The sequence below is a fragment of the Peromyscus maniculatus genome, chromosome 4, assembly GCF_049852395.1.
Source record: "Peromyscus maniculatus bairdii isolate BWxNUB_F1_BW_parent chromosome 4, HU_Pman_BW_mat_3.1, whole genome shotgun sequence".
Taxonomy (NCBI): Eukaryota; Metazoa; Chordata; class Mammalia; order Rodentia; family Cricetidae; genus Peromyscus; species Peromyscus maniculatus.
In genome coordinates this window covers 100,251,281-100,266,738 of record NC_134855.1, presented here as the reverse complement: position 1 = coordinate 100,266,738, position 15,458 = coordinate 100,251,281, and the positions used below count along the sequence as shown (strand labels likewise).

The 15,458-nt window shown below is 46.0% G+C and overlaps 3 non-coding genes across 3 annotated transcripts; 2 read left to right on the top strand and 1 right to left on the bottom strand.

Moving 5' to 3' along the window:
* Positions 1-9,727: 9,727 nt before the first annotated feature.
* Trnah-gug (transfer RNA histidin (anticodon GUG)) lies at positions 9,728-9,799 on the bottom strand. Its single transcript has one exon. It is a non-coding gene; the product is annotated as a tRNA-His (tRNA).
* Positions 9,800-10,338: 539 nt separating this feature from the next.
* Positions 10,339-10,410, top strand: Trnah-gug (transfer RNA histidin (anticodon GUG)). Its single transcript has one exon. It is a non-coding gene; the product is annotated as a tRNA-His (tRNA).
* Positions 10,411-11,822: 1,412 nt separating this feature from the next.
* On the top strand, positions 11,823-11,894 carry Trnah-gug (transfer RNA histidin (anticodon GUG)). Its single transcript has one exon. It is a non-coding gene; the product is annotated as a tRNA-His (tRNA).
* The last annotated feature ends 3,564 nt before the right edge of the window (positions 11,895-15,458 follow it).

The window sequence follows — 15,458 nt, the reverse complement described above, 5'->3', positions numbered from 1 at the left end:
TATGTAAATTTAGTCTCACTCATCTTTTCCTTAGCCCACAATTATTTCCTTTTATGAAATCATGTCCCTCTAAAATTCCAAAGTTAAACTCCTAAAACTCATGCTTCAGACTATAACCTATGTGGGGGGGTCTAAAGAGGTTAAAATGGGGCCAGTTAGGACTAGTCTAATCTATTCCAACAGGAGCCCTTATAGAAGAGAAAGTGTTATATCTAAAGAGATAACATGGCTATGCACACGCGGAAGGGAGGGCCGTATGAGAACACAACAGGAAGGCCACCGTCCGCAAGCCATGGCAAGAAGCATTGAAATGAGACCACTCTGACCTTGACTTGTGGCCTTCAGAACTGGCTCCCATTTGAGGCCCTCGCTCGGCCACACTTTGTCACGACAGGCTTAGCAAACTGGTAACTTTCTGATCTGTCATCCCAACACTGAAAGGGCAGTGGCGGCAAGATCACAAACTCGGGGGTAGCCTGAGAACTTGATGTTGTGAGTGTCCCCTTCGTGACTCGATTCGGGGCTTGAGCACCCAAAGAAATTAATTCATACTCCCAGCGGGGTCTTCACTCATCTGATTGATTCCACGGCAGGGTAGGAGGTCCAACACCCAGCTGACTGCCACTAGCCCTGTGGTAAGGTGTGGGGCCTGCGGAGCACCTCCCCGTCTGTGCTGGGAATCTGGCTGGCTTGATGTCGGGTGGGGAACCATAGCTTCTGTGAGCTCAAGAGTCTGACAGCCACATCGTGTCTGGAAGACGGTTTTCACAGCACTCCTCCCCACTTGCAGCCCTTCCATCCTGCCCATCTCCTCCTCCAAGATGGCCCCTGAGTCATGGCAGGGTTGATAAAGATGTCCTATTTAAGGATGCGCCTTCGGCCTCTTTTTTTCTCAACACTTTGACTAACTATGAAGCTCTGCACTGACGGATGCCCCTGCAAAAAGAATCTTCTCTGGCTACAGTTAAGATCAGCAATGATGATATGATATAAATATTTGGAAGACAATTTGACACGACTGTTTAGGAAAATAACAAGAACAGGTTCTATCCCAGAGCCTGTGGCCTCCCGCTCACGGATTTTTGACCAAGGTTACGTACACTCTAAGGCATGAAAGTCCCTGTGGAACAGGCCTCAACCCAATCAGAAATTGGTTGTTACTCCATAACAGCTGTGTGCCACTAGGCATATCTTGCCTGGTGGGCCTGTATTGTGGTATGCAAGGTCAAGCACTGGATAATACCAGTGATGTCTTGTCTCCCTCAGTAGCCTACGTGGCACCTTCTGGCACTGTGAAAGATGGCCACAAGGAGAAGTCTGAGACTGATTTTTTTTTTAATGTAACCGCACTTTCAGCAATAGGGTCTCACCATGCAGATTAGTGACAATAAAATAGTCCCTTAATTTTGGTTTTTCATCTGTCCTATACCAGGTGGCTCTTCTGACATGAGACAGAGATTTTGGGTTTTCCTTTTAACAACAAGCTTGCTTGGGTTTAGAAAAGGAGAGAGCCATGTTCCAACTCCAAAGCCAGCTTTACTTTATAGTTGAATTGGGACTACAAAAAGAACATTTACCTTATATGTCTGTAGAGAACAGTAGAGACAAGCATTTGGGAAGATTTATGAGATTTTATCCTGTTGGAAGTGTGCTATACCATTAAGCCAATTTACTCTTTTTCTTGGGACATTTTCTCTAGATGATTCTCCCTTCTTCACATGTCTCATTTGCTCAGTGGTCTTCAGATTCCTTAGTTGGATGCTTTTATTCTCCTAGAAAGACAAAAACAAAACCCTGCCCCAACCTTAACTTTGGGGAGTTTCCCTTTTTGGCAGGTTATATCTGATCCAATGAAAGGCATTTGCTAGTCTTATAAGTTAGTTAAGATTGAATGGCTATGCTGCTTAATGAACTACGGCCTCTCCTAATCAAGAGGTCTCTCCTGTTTGAATCTAATCTTTATCAATTTTGATGGTATCCATAGCTTTTCTTCTCCTGTGGAAACAAAAGCAAAACCTCTTCCCCAATGTAACACATATCCTGGTTTCCATCCTGAGGTCAACACATCCGTAAAGTACACAGGCTGATTTAATTCAGTGTTTTTTTTTTTTCTACTATCCAATGTCTCTCCACAGCTGTCATTCCTTTCTCATTAGCATTTTAAAATTTTTAAGTTAATAAAGCATTGTGTAATCTATCTCTGGGGGTCTTTATTACCCTTTTCTGTTTATTAAACATATCTTTTGTTTGTTTGTTTGTTTGTTTGTTTGTTTGTTTGTTTGTTTGTTTGAGACAGAGTTTCTCTGTGTAGCTTTGGAGCCTGTCCTGGAACTCACTCTATAGATGAGGCTGGCCTCAAACTCATGGAGATCTGTCTGACTCTACTGTTGTTTGAATCTTAGATGGTCTTTTAATTAAAAAAAAAACAAAAAAAAAAAAAAACAGAGACAAATGTCAGGATGAAAGCTGAAAGACCAGAGAAGCAAAGCAAGCCACAGCCATCCTCACCTCACCCGTTTCCACGAATCCTCAGACTAAAAGCCTCTAAGTCCTCACCCAAAAGGGTCTCAGCTGAACTGCCTTAGTTCCTGTTTCCTCGCATCTTTTATACCTTTCTTTACCCTGCCGTTACTTCCTGGGATTAAAGGCGTGTGTGTTTCCCAGTACTGGGACTAAAGGTGTGTGCCACCACTGCCTGGCTCTATTTCCAATGTGGCCTTGAACTCACAGAGATCCGGATGGATCTCTGCCTCCTGAGTGCTAGGATTAAGGGTGTGTGCCACCACTGCCTGGCCTCTCTGTCTAATCTAGTGGCTGGCTCTGTCCTCTGACCCTCAGGCAAGCTTTATTAGGGTACACACTATATCACCACGCTCTACCTCCCGAGTACTGGAATTAAAGGCATGTGCCACCACCCCCCAGCTTATTAAGCATATCTTTTAAAGTGTGATTAGATCTTTCTATGACTGTTTGTCCTGTGTGATTGTGTGGTACACCTGTAATATGCTTTATATTGTAATATGCAAAAAACACCTGTCTCATTTTACTAGACACATATGCTGGAGCACTGTCAGTCTTACTTTGTATAGGTGCCCCATGACGGCCATAAAATAACGGTATCATGTCCTTACAGTCATTGTGGGTAAATGATTTATGTGGATGCTAAGGACCTGAACCACTCTCTGTAACAGACTGTCTAATGGAACTCAGCATCCCACTGCAGTGTTTCCCCAAGAGTCAGGAAGTCTGGAACTGAAGAAATGACTCCGTAGGTAAGGGCACTTCCTGCCAAGCCTGATGACCCGAGTTTAATCTTCAGGACTCATGCAAGTTGTCCTCTGACACCCACTAGTGTGACAAGGTGTACATGTGCAAACACACACACACACACCAGCAACTTTTCAGACAATATTAAAGAGTCATATATGTGAGAGGAAATGTGTGTGTGTAAGTTCAGAAAAAAAGAGAGCGACAAGAAAAATGTTTCAACAAGTAATTTTACATTTCCAAACCTTAGTTTGAAAAGAATTTCAAGTAGTTACAAGTAGAATAAAGATAATAAAACACATACAGGCACATCATAACAAAATTGCAAAAAAAAATGATAATAAACAACTTTTCAAAGTGCTTAAGAGATAATGATTGATACCTTACATAGAGAGAAAGAACAAATAAGAATTCTGTAGTTTTCTCATTAGAAACAACACAAGCAAAAGACAGAGGACAACACCTTTAAAGTACTGAAATTGAAATTGAAATACAGAGGGGAAATTCTTTTCCAAAAGCCAGCAAGATGACTTAGCCAGGAAAGGTGCTTGCTGCCTGGCCTGATCACCTGAGTTCCATTACCTGGGCCAACAGGACAGAAGGAGAGAACCAAATCCTCCAAGATGTCCTCTCTCTCTCTCTCTCTCTCTCTCTCTCTCTCTCTCTCTCTCTCTCTCTCTCTCTGTCTGTCTCTCTCTCTCTGTCTCTCTCTCTCTCACACACACACACACACACACAGACACACACACATTAATAAATATATGTTGTGAAAGAATTTTAAAGGCAAAAAAGTGACCTTTCCAAGCACCCAGCACAGGAGGGGATTTACCAACAGACCAGCAGCATGAGAAATGTTAACAGAGGGGACATTCAGTAACGGGAAAAGGACACCAGAACAAAGTAGGTACTACACGAAAGATCTAGCGTGCCATAGTGGTAAATACATGAGTAACTTTAAAGGGCATTTTTCTTGTTTTTAAATTCTGTTTAAAAACGTTATCAATTGCTTTTTTAAAATACTAAGGTATTGTGGTGTTTATAACACATGGGGGTGTAAACATACGTTATCAATAACCAACAAAGGTCAGGAGAGGAAAGATACTACATAGTGAGTCCATGGCCAGTCTGGGCTACACAAGACCTTGTCTCAAAACAACAAAGAAAAAAATGAAAAAAAAAAAAATAGTTCAGTTCATCAAAAAAAAAAAAGTAAGAAAATAGAAAAACAGTAAATTTAGGAATCAGTAACAAAGCTTTGGTTTAGGGTTTGGGTTTTTCAGTGTTGGAGACTGAATGCAGGGTTTCACACAAGCTGAGCACGCTGAAACACTGAGCTGCCGTGTCCAGCCCTTGACATTTTGAAACATTTATTTCACTGACTCTGTGACAGAAAATCCCTTCCTACTGGTCAGTTCTAGAACTGGAAACCACTCTCTGCCATCTTGTGGACTCAGGGAAAGGTTTCAGGTCTTGGGACAGGAATAAAGTCCCACAGGAACTCCCCATGCCCTCTTTTTAATGAGTGTGGAAAGATCTAGAAAGAAGAGGCCAACTAATGGAGGTGTCTGTGCTAGTCACGTGACATGTGCCGGAAACACAACCACTCTGGGCCAAATGCATCTTACACAGCTTTGTAGGGCCCGCCATACTCAGTATTTTAAGAACAAAATAAATCCTGTTTAAGGAATGGTGGGAGGGAGGGAAGAAAGAGGAAAGGAGGGAGAGGAGGATGAACTTGAGTATGGAATTTCCAGAGAATCCCTGAGGGTCAGCTCAATTAAGTTAGGCTCAATTAACATACAGCCGCTGTTTCCCCAAGTCAACCTCTTGGGATGCAGCGCCTCCTGGTGGAGACCTGGGTCTGCTGCTGGAAAAGTAAGAGGGCACTGGAGTTGGGATGTGTGCTGGAGGAGCTCTCTCTGCCAGCTTCTTTGTTGGCTGTCAAACCTAGGGAAGACCTTGGACCTCAGGCTGGAAATGTGGGGTGTGGTAACATTTGTAGAATCAAAAGGAAAAAAAATCATTTTAAAAAGTGAGAGCAGCAACTATGTTCATAGCAGCATTATTCATAATAGCCAGAACCTGGAAACAACCTAGATGCCCCTCAGCTGAAGAATGGATAAAGAAAATGCGGTACATATACACAATGGAGTCCTGCTCAGCAGTAAAAAAACAATGACATCATGAAATGTGCAGGCAAATGGATGGATCTAGAAAATATCATCTTGAGTGAGGTAACCCAGACTCAGAAAGACAAACATGGTATGTGCTCACTCATAAGTGGATACTTGATATAAAGCAAAGGATAATCAGACTAAAACACACAGTTCCAGAGAAGCTAGGAAAAAAAGCAGGGATGTATGGATCACCTTGGGAAGGGGAAACAGAGGAGATTCAGATGAGTAAACTGGGGAGGGGGGCAATAGAAGATAGGGGATGGGGGAGGGACAGAGTGGAAGACCAATGAATGAGATATCTTGATAGAGGGAGACATTATGAGGTAAGGGAGAAACCTGGTGCTAGGGAAATTCCCAGGAATCCACAAGTACAACCCCAGATTAGACTATTAGCAACAATGGTGAGGGTGCCTGAACTGGCCTACCCTGGTAATCAGATCGGTGAATACCCTAACTGTCATCATAGAGCCTTCATCCAGTAACTGATAGAAACAGATGCAGAGATCCACAGTGAAGCACCAGGCTGAGCTCTAAGAGTCCAATTGAAGAGAGGGAAGAGGATTTACATGAGCAAGGGGTGTCAAGATCATGATAGGGAAATCTACAGAGACAACTGAACCAAACTCGTAGGAACTCATGAACATTAGACCAAGAGCTATGGAACCTGCATGGAACTGGACTAGGCCCTCTGCATGTGGGAGACAGTTGTGTAGCTGGGTCTGTTTGAGGGGCCCCTGGTAATGTGATCAGCATCTATCCCTGGTGCATGAGCTGGCTTTCTGGACCCCATTATCTGTGGTCAGACAGCTTGCTCACCCCTGATAAAGCAGGGAGGAGCTTGGTCCTGCCTCAACTGAAAGCACCAGGGAGTCCCCCCATGGGAGAACTGACCCTGTTGGAGGTGAGGATAAGGGGTTGGGGGAGGGGAGATGGGGAGGAGCGAGAGGAGGGATGAAAGGGGGATCTATGGTTGGTATGTAAAATGAATTAAGAAAAAAATTTAAAAAATAAAATAAAATAGCCAGGTGGCGGTGGCTCATGCCTTTAGTCCCAGCACTCGGGAGGCAGAGCCAGGCAGATCTCTGTGAGTTCGAGGCCAGCCTGGTCTACAGAGTGAGCTCCAGGACAGGCACCAAAACTATACAGAGAAACCCTGTCTCGAAAAAACCAGAAATAAAATAATAATTTTTTTGAAAAGTGAGAGCAGGGAAGGAGGGTGCCAGATGGGCGCTGAGTGGGCCAACTGGACCGTGCTGAGGTCATCCCAGGCCAGGCTCTCCGGGTCGCTAGCTCTTGGCTTTGCCATCCCAGAAACACCATCACCCGAGATAAGCAGAGGAAAGGAATCACACCCGCCATACCCAGGAGTCTAAACTGTAAAACCACAGTAAGGTGAACCAGCCAACAATTCAGAGGCTTGAGCACAGCCATGCTTCTCTTCCCCTGCGGGCAAGCCCAACTGGCAGTCACATCACTGATGAAGACTCATCTGGGGCCCCGAAGTCAGAGCAGGGAAAACTGGCAGAGCGGCCCTAACAGGATGTTACAAACTTTTGATTGCTGGGTTGACCCATGTCCAGAACGACAATATTCCTGTCTGAAAGGCCAGTTCTGGGAAATGCAGGAGAGCATCCTCCTCTGCCCTTCTGTCCCCTACTCCACCCACAGACTCTTCCTGCACCTGGGTCATGACACATCCACTTAGCTTCCTTCTGCATCCTGGTCACAGAGGCGGGTGACCAGTGGGGTACCTTACGTGCCAGATGTTTCTGAGTTGTGTTTTCTTGGTTGTTGTACGCGTGATGCTTATAGAGGGTTGACATAGCAACAAAAAAGCCCATTAAGGGAAAACTAGTTCCTTCTGTCAACAGGATGAAATCTCTTGCCTGGGCGTAGACCTCCCATCCCAAGCTACCCAAAACGTAAGACGGTTAGTTAATCTAACTGTCAATCAGCCATCAATCATCTTACTAAGGGACCACCCCTAGGAAGACTCACCTCAAACCATGTTAAAGAAGAGATGGGTGGCATAATTATCTCTTTAACAAAAGTTTATACTTTGGCTTTTCAGAATTTCCACCCCCAGTACAGCCCTACAGGCCGCTGTGAGATCCTGCAGGGTCTGCCCACCTCAATGAGTCCTGACTAAGAAAGGTATAACTGTTTCCCTCTTCTTCTTTTTTGGCTATTTCTTACCGACCAGAGCCTATACATGCTCTCCACCCCACCCCACCCCCAGTACTTTGGGCTTTCTTACTTTTTCCCTAATTCACCCCTCCTTGTTGGATTAATTTGAACAGCATGGCTTTTCCTTTTCTGGCCTCCATTCTCTTCCTCTGGCAGCTGCAAAGATTGACAGCTCACCTGCCCTGGGGAAGTTCTTTCTTTCTTTCTTTCTTTCTTTCTTTCTTTCTTTCTTTCTTTCTTTCTTTCTTTCTTTCTTTCTCTCTCTCTCTCTCTCTCTCTCTCTCTTCTTTCTCTCTCTCTTTCTCTCTCTCTCTCTCTCTCTCTCTCTCTCTCTCTCTCTTTCTTTTAAACTCTAATAAAATTGTCCGCTTTGAATAAAATTTGACTTTGCTTGAATTTCAAACTTTTCCTGCCTTGGACCTAATTGGCAGAGAAAATGAAATCGTTTCTGCATCCATAAATATCAGAGTGACTGCTCCTTCCTCCTTGGCCATCCAAGCAAAATAGCCACGGTCTTGACCAGATAGGCTGAGCCTGGTTGCAAGAAGCCATCATGATTGAGCCAGTGGTCTTTTGCTGTTCTCTCAAAGAAGGAAGGGGTGGGGAGGGTCACTGAACTCTCCCTGAGATTCTAACCACTCTTCCTGGCCACCTGTATGTTATTCTGCCCTAACTGCCCATGACCTCGGATCTCCAGAGACAATACAGTTTATATGCTAGGGGATTGAAGTGGGGTCCATCTATGTGACTGTGGGAAGAAGCCATCCTGCTGGGTGAACACTTTCTAATGTGGCTGCTTATGGTCACCTGCCAGTAACCCCTCACAGTACACCCAAAAACTTTCTAGTTTCTGGGGGGACCTTTGGTAGAATTGTACTTTGGTTTGTTGTTGGGACCTTAGAAGGAGGGGGTAGACGTGGTTTATGTCTTCCCAAGGAAGGAATGCTTGCAACTCCCCGTTCTGGGTGCAGCTCACAGGAACAGCGGGCCACAGTCCTAGTGACCTGAGTGGTTCACTTTCTGTTGGTGACACTGATTTCCTAGATACACAACTTTTAGTGCAGTTTAATGGGTTTTCAGGTTCGCCTCCTATGTGTCCTGTTTGGAACACTCTTAACGTACAAGCTGTCCTGTTATGTAGCTTTAAATTCACCAAATCTAGTAAACTGCTGGGAGACCCAGGGAAATTACAGCGTGCAAGGGTGTCTTCTGTTTGGTTTTGGTTTGTTTGCTTTGTTGTTTATCTTGCGTGGCTTTGGGGGGTGCAATGAAGTCTTGATTTAGGCACTGTGCAGTAAGTTGTTCCTGATGGATTGTGGGTAAAAGAGGAGCACAACCACATTACACTGTCCGTCTTCCCCAGGAATGTTTCCGGACTTGTACTGCCACCCCAGACCCCCAGGGAGGAGCTCTCTCATTCCTTTCTTGACAGTCACACACACAGCCATCATCACCTGCCCAAGAGCCAGCTCCAAAATTCACTTCCAGTTGGCCTAATGCCAAAGGACAGGACTGAATTTGTTGAGACGGTTTTTTTTTTTTTTTTTTTTTTTTTTTTTTTAAGCACATAAAACAAAGTATTAAGAGCATTTTGCTTTAACCTGGGGTAGACTGGTTAGAGGAGGCTCCAGGAGAAAACACCGGCACCCACGAGGCTTTCATTAGCACTCAACAGTGGCCACAAGAATTGTCGCCTCAAGTACGGTGGTAGCTTTCATTTGTCACGTGGTTTGGTATGTTTTCCTGCCCACCCCACTCTAACTCTTACTTTTTGCGTTGTTCCTATACTTCCCATGTCACCCGTGATGGAGTTTTCAGTCGTGTGAGGTTTTTAAAGGACTAATATTTGGCTTAGCCACTGGCGGGGCAAAAAATGAGGAAAGAAAGTACCTCGGAGAAACACGTCCAAAAGTATGAGACAGTACTTCATCTGTCAAAGTTGCAACGTTAAGTTCCGACCGATCACAAGTCATCTCTGAGAATTAACCAAGCATAAGGGGAGGCTGATTAATTAACCAGGCGTTACCATGGCTTCGCCACCAGGAAGGATGTGACCTGGCTAAAAAGGCGCCCTTGCCGTGCCATTGTTGCCACAATGCCGTGACTCGGATTCGAACCGAGGTTGCTGCGGCCACAACGCAGAGTACTAACCACTATACGATCACGGCGAGCTACCGGAACGCCACGTCGTAACACGTATCCAGTGGCGTCCTTGAGATGAGAACGACCAATGTCCCGGGATCCTTATACTGTTGTACCTCACAGACCCCAGCTGACCGCAACGCGGAGCTACGGATTCCCCGCGTTTCTGCTTGGCTTTGGGGATGCACCACAAAAAAATAAAAGACGAACATGAAAGTGCCTGGCAAGCCCCGCGAGATCGCGACTGGGAAAACTAACACTCGGGACGTGGGGGCGGGAAAATCTCGAGTTCGAGTCCAGCCTGGACGAAATGAGAACCTGCCTTTAAAAAAGGGGGGGTGGGGCTCAGCCCCTAGCTGTTAAGACTGCGGCGAAGCGGAGGGATTCACTCCGCCAGTGCGCAGACCCAGCCGGGGAAACCAAAGCGCTTGCGCGCACTCCGGAGTCCCGCCGTTGATGATAGGCGGAAACAAACGCCAGCAAGCCAGTGACGTCAGAAGGGGGCGGGACAACGAATAGAGAAGAGATCAAGCAAAGATCCCTGACCCTAGGTTCCCGGTAGCTCGCCGTGATCGTATAGTGGTTAGTACTCTGCGTTGTGGCCGCAGCAACCTCGGTTCGAATCCGAGTCACGGCATTGTGGAAACAATGGCACGGCAAAGGGAGCTGTGTTTTGTTCTTCGGTTCCATTTTAATCCTGACCTAACATTCCGGAAAATGGAATCTCAGACTCCAGTGACAGTTAAGAACTGCGTTTATACCAACCAGTTCCGGCTAAAGTGGACTACCAGAACCCAGGAGTCCTCCATTCCAGTTCATGGTGAAGATACATTTTTTTCACTACAAAGTACAGAGAACAGGTCAGCCTGGAAAGTGTAACATACATACGTGTACGTGTTCATAAAAGTACGGTGGGGTTTTTTTTTTCTTAGTTTCCTATACAGCTTTGGCTTTCTACAAGCTTCCCTCAAAGCACTGGAGTGGACGCCAGAGTGAAGAAGAGGCTCCGCAGAGGGAGTGACCCTCGAGACAGCTCTTCTAAGTAGGACGGGACTCGGTCAGGCAGCAAATTCACGTGCAAAGACTTGAACACGGCCATGAAAAGGCGTTGTGAGTCCTCTCCCAAAGGGTTCGCCCTGGGTCATCTTTAGAGCCTGCCCGCCCCCGCCGCGCTGTCTGTCGGGACTGCTGTTGACTGAATGGGCACCAGTCGGTGGGGCCGGGGAATGACACCGAGAGCCACAAACGCCGGCAGGGAAAGCAGGAGAATGTCCTGCCGGCTCGGGCGTGCAATGGTGAAAGGATGTAGTTGGTGCTTAGCGAGATCTCTAGTGGCCCTGTAACAGGAGAAGGTTAAAAAAAAGTGGCCACTTTGAACTCACTTGTCAGAAACTGCTGTCGCATCCTGTGTGTGGCAAGCAGCCGTCGCGTTCTAGGCGCCGTGTGGGCGCGAGCGTGGATGGACAAGGAGAAAAACCGGACCGAGTCCCAGCTGCCGCCCAGAGGGGGTCAGGGGTGGGCGCAAAGCCGCGAAGGGAGCATCCCGGAGTGGGAGAGGCTGGAAGGAAGAGGCGGGCGGGGTGGAGGTTGACACACAGTCACTGAGTTAGGTCCACACGGTCAGCCCGGTACTGGGACTTTCGCCCCCTCCGCAAAGGTCGCGGTGGGTCACTGCTGGGGGCGGGGGCGGATCAGCAGCCCGGGGATCCGGGAGGGAGCGCCCCCGAAGGCCCGGGAACTCTGCAGAGCCCGCAGGCAAATGTCCAGACCACCGGAGCCCGGCCCCCCCCAAGACAGTCAGCTCGGGTCCCCGGATGCTCAAAGGTCTCCCGCCAAACCCCACACCTGTCACAAGCGAATTCTATGTCCCGGGACTAAGGAACTAAAAAGCCCAGCAAGCGGCGACAGCGCGGTGCGCCTGCGCACTCTCAGGCCATAGGTTGGAGTCCCGCCCAATAGATGGGTCATTTAGTGACGCAGGAAGTGGGATGGCCTATGAGTATTGAAGAGAATATTCGGAAGAGCAATTTTACAGGTCCCCGGTAGCTCGCCGTGATCGTATAGTGGTTAGTACTCTGCGTTGTGGCCGCAGCAACCTCGGTTCGAATCCGAGTCACGGCATTGTGGCAACAATGGCACGGCAAGGGGTCTGTCTTTTTTTTTTCTTTTGAGTCTTCATTTCCTTAAAGGAACCATGGTTCCTCTCTCTCTCCCTTGAACACTAAGCTCTAAAGATCGCCGCCTCTAAGAATTCTTTAACGCTCCGAATACCGCTTCAGCTCGAACAGCTTCTAATCCCTTCCCCCTGGAACCCTGTGTCTAAGCCATTTAACATGAGCGAAACAGCACCCCTGTGGCCTTGTGGTATTTTTCTCTCCCCGTTTTTTATTTTTAAAAACTGCGTCGTTCGTTTGTAATTACAGACGGCATGTGCCCAAGTCTGACCGGAAGGTTCTCATTCTTCACTTCGTACTCCAAGTATTTCCGTTTTCCAGTGCCGTTATATTGTCATGATAGTGTAAAAAAAAAAAAATTAATGTATTCATATATGTAAAGACAGTCCTCTTCTTCCATAAAATACCTATACCTCCAACCCCCAAAAATTATAATACGAGAACAGAACACGAAGTGATAGCTTTGCCTAGGTGGGTAAGGGAGCTCATCCTGAGGGAATCTCCACCCATCTCCAGGCCTGTCTTCCTTCTATCTGCCACCTCCCAGCCCTGGTTCCCAACTAGTTCCAGTAGAGAACATTAGGGAGAAGAAAAAGAAAACGGGAGAAAGAGATTATCCATTAAGACCTGAATTTAGAGACTGGAAGAGGAAATTGTCTTGGCAGTCCACTTGAAAGCCCTTCAGTCTCATCTCTTATTGCCAAGAAAGATACAATGTAAGTGGGGCCACTAAAGCTGGAAAATGCAAGGCGTTTGCAGCAGGGTTCACTGGGTCTTTTTTGTTGCTTGTTTCACTCTGGCTTTTGTTGTGGCTTTCATTGTTTTAGGACTTGGGTTGTTTGTTTGTTTGTTTTTTTAAGATCTTAAAAATATTTATTTTGTTTTATATGTATTAATATTTTGCCTACATGTATAGCGCATACACAGGGAGGCCGAAAGAGGGTGGTGGACCCCGGAACTGGAGTGCTGGGACTGGACCCCAGTCCTCTGCAAGAACAGCAAGAGCTCTTAGCCACTGAGCCTTCTCTCCAGGAGCTCACTGTAATCCTTCTACTTCAACCTTCCCAGGGCTGGGATCACAGATGTGCACCACCATTCAGATTCTCTAAGTTTTGACCACAATTGTGTTCCAAACATACACAGCTCCACCTCGATTTTTTGTTGGGTTTTTTTTTTTGTTTGTTTGTTTGCTTGTTTGGTTGGTTTTTTTTGTTGTTTTGGTTTTTTGTTTTTTAAGCAGAGTCTCGTGTAGCTGGCCTTGAACTCACCTTGTTGTCAAAGTTGACTCTGGATTTTTCCTGCCTCAACTTCCCAAGCACTGAGATTACAGAAGTACCCTACCACACCCAGCTCCACAAATAAATATTTGAACAGAGGGCTTTTTGTTTTCTGTCTTTCCCCTCCCCCAGGATCTTGCTATGTTCCCTGGCTAAGCTAGTCTAAACTCAGTCCTCTCGCCTCTAGAGCAGTTGAGATTACAATATATGTAAGTGTGCCTGGCTTCAGGGGGGTTCTTTCAGCCTATAAATGAGTGGCAAGGTTTGCTTTATGACTGCACGATTTTGCTTTATGCTATGTTCTTTCAATATAGAACCGTATTATTTTCATATTAAAGACAGAATCTGTGATTCTACAAAAAGAAAGTGGTGCTCCCCCATTTTCCAGTAACACGAACCCTCTTACCCACGTCCTGCCTCCTTCCTTTCCTCTCCTCACTCCCTTCCACGTTCCCTTTCATTTTTCCCAGCCTTCAAAGGGACATGACAGTAAGAAAGGAAGTGAAAGTTGGTGGTAAAAGCTTGGAGCTTCAGTGAAACCCTAAGGCAGTCTCTGGCAGTGTGAATTCATTCGAAGGCACCAAGGCTGTTCATCCTCTGCCAGTTGTACTTGATGGGAATATAGCCCAGTGTGCCAGACTTTCTGGTGTTTTTGGAGAAGCCAGGAGCTTGGAGTTTCATGCAAGATGTCCCATAATTTTAAACACTGGAAACTAATTTAATTTTTTTAAACAGTGAGTTGATCAAACCTATGTAGGACAAACAGAAATTGGTATAATGAGGAGCAGAGGTTTAGTGGCAAAGAGCACTAGGACCTGGGTTCTATTCCCAGCACCCACACAGTGGTTCACAACCGCCTGTAATGGGATCTAATACCTTCTGGCACACAAACGGTACACAGACGTACAATCAGGCACAACACCCATATGTATTTTTTTTTAAGCTGGAACAAATGGAGCCCACTCTCAGTCTTAATGAATAACAGAGCACATATTTGAGAAAGAGAAAAGATGGATGTGAAGTTGATGAGACCAAGCAAAAAGCACACAGGCACCTCTTGAGAAGGCTCTCATTGGCCAAAGGGGGAGAATTTGAACACCAGAAAGAATAATCATATAATAGGTATGCCCGCCCCCCTGCTCCCATAGACTCATGTGTTTGAATGTGTGGCCTATAGGGAGTGACACTATTAGGAGGTGAGGCCTTGCTGGAGGAAGTGTGTCACTATGGAGGCAGGCTTTGAAGTCTTATACACTCAAACTAACCCCAGTGTGATACACAGTTCACTTCCTGTTGCATGAGGATCAGCCCCTTCTCCAGCACCATGTGTGTCTGTACACTGCCATGCTTCCCAACATGACAATAATGGGCTAAACCTCTGAAACCATAAGCCAGCCCCAATTAAATGTTTTCCTTTATAAGAGTTGCCGTGGTCATGGTGTCTCTTCACAGCCATAAAAAACCTAAGACAGATAGCAATAGATTATATCACACTGAAAATTTATTTTTGGCAGATTTTTTTAATTAATTAATTAATTTAGTTAGTGTGTGTGTGTGTGTGTGTGTGTGTGTGTGTGTGTGTGTGCACCATGTGTTTGCAGTTGCCTATGGAGGCCAAAAGACAGGGTCAGATACCCTGGGAGGAAGTTACACATAGTAGTGAGCCTCCAGACATGGGTTTGGAGAATCAAACTCTAGTACTCTGGAAGAACAGCAAGTGCTCCTAACTGCAGAGCCTGAAAAATGATCTTTTTAAATGTGTATAGGTGTCTCACCTGCATGCATGTCTGGTCCCCATGTGCATGCCTGGTACCTGTGGAGGCCAGAAGAGGGTGTCAGATCCTCTGGAACTAGAGTCACAAAGGGTCTCAAGCTTCCATGTGGGTGCTGGGAACAAAACCCAGGCTCTCTGGGAGAATAGCCAGTGCTCTTAACTATGAAGCCATCTCTCCTGCCCCTGAAAGAAAAATTACTTTTGCTTTTTTTTTTCTCTTCTTTCTCTTTCCTCCTCCCCCCCCCCCCAATAGGCTCTCACCAGCTTTGGCTGGTCAGGGGCTTGTTTAAGCTGGCTTCAAACTCACAGAGATCTGCCTGCCTCTGATTCCAGAATGCCAGAATTAAAGGTGTGAGCCATCATATTCAGCTTGAAAAATGATTTTTGTTTTGTTTTGTTTTTTTTAAGACAGGGTTTCTCTGTGTAGCTTTGCACCTTTCCTGAAACTCACTTTGGAGAC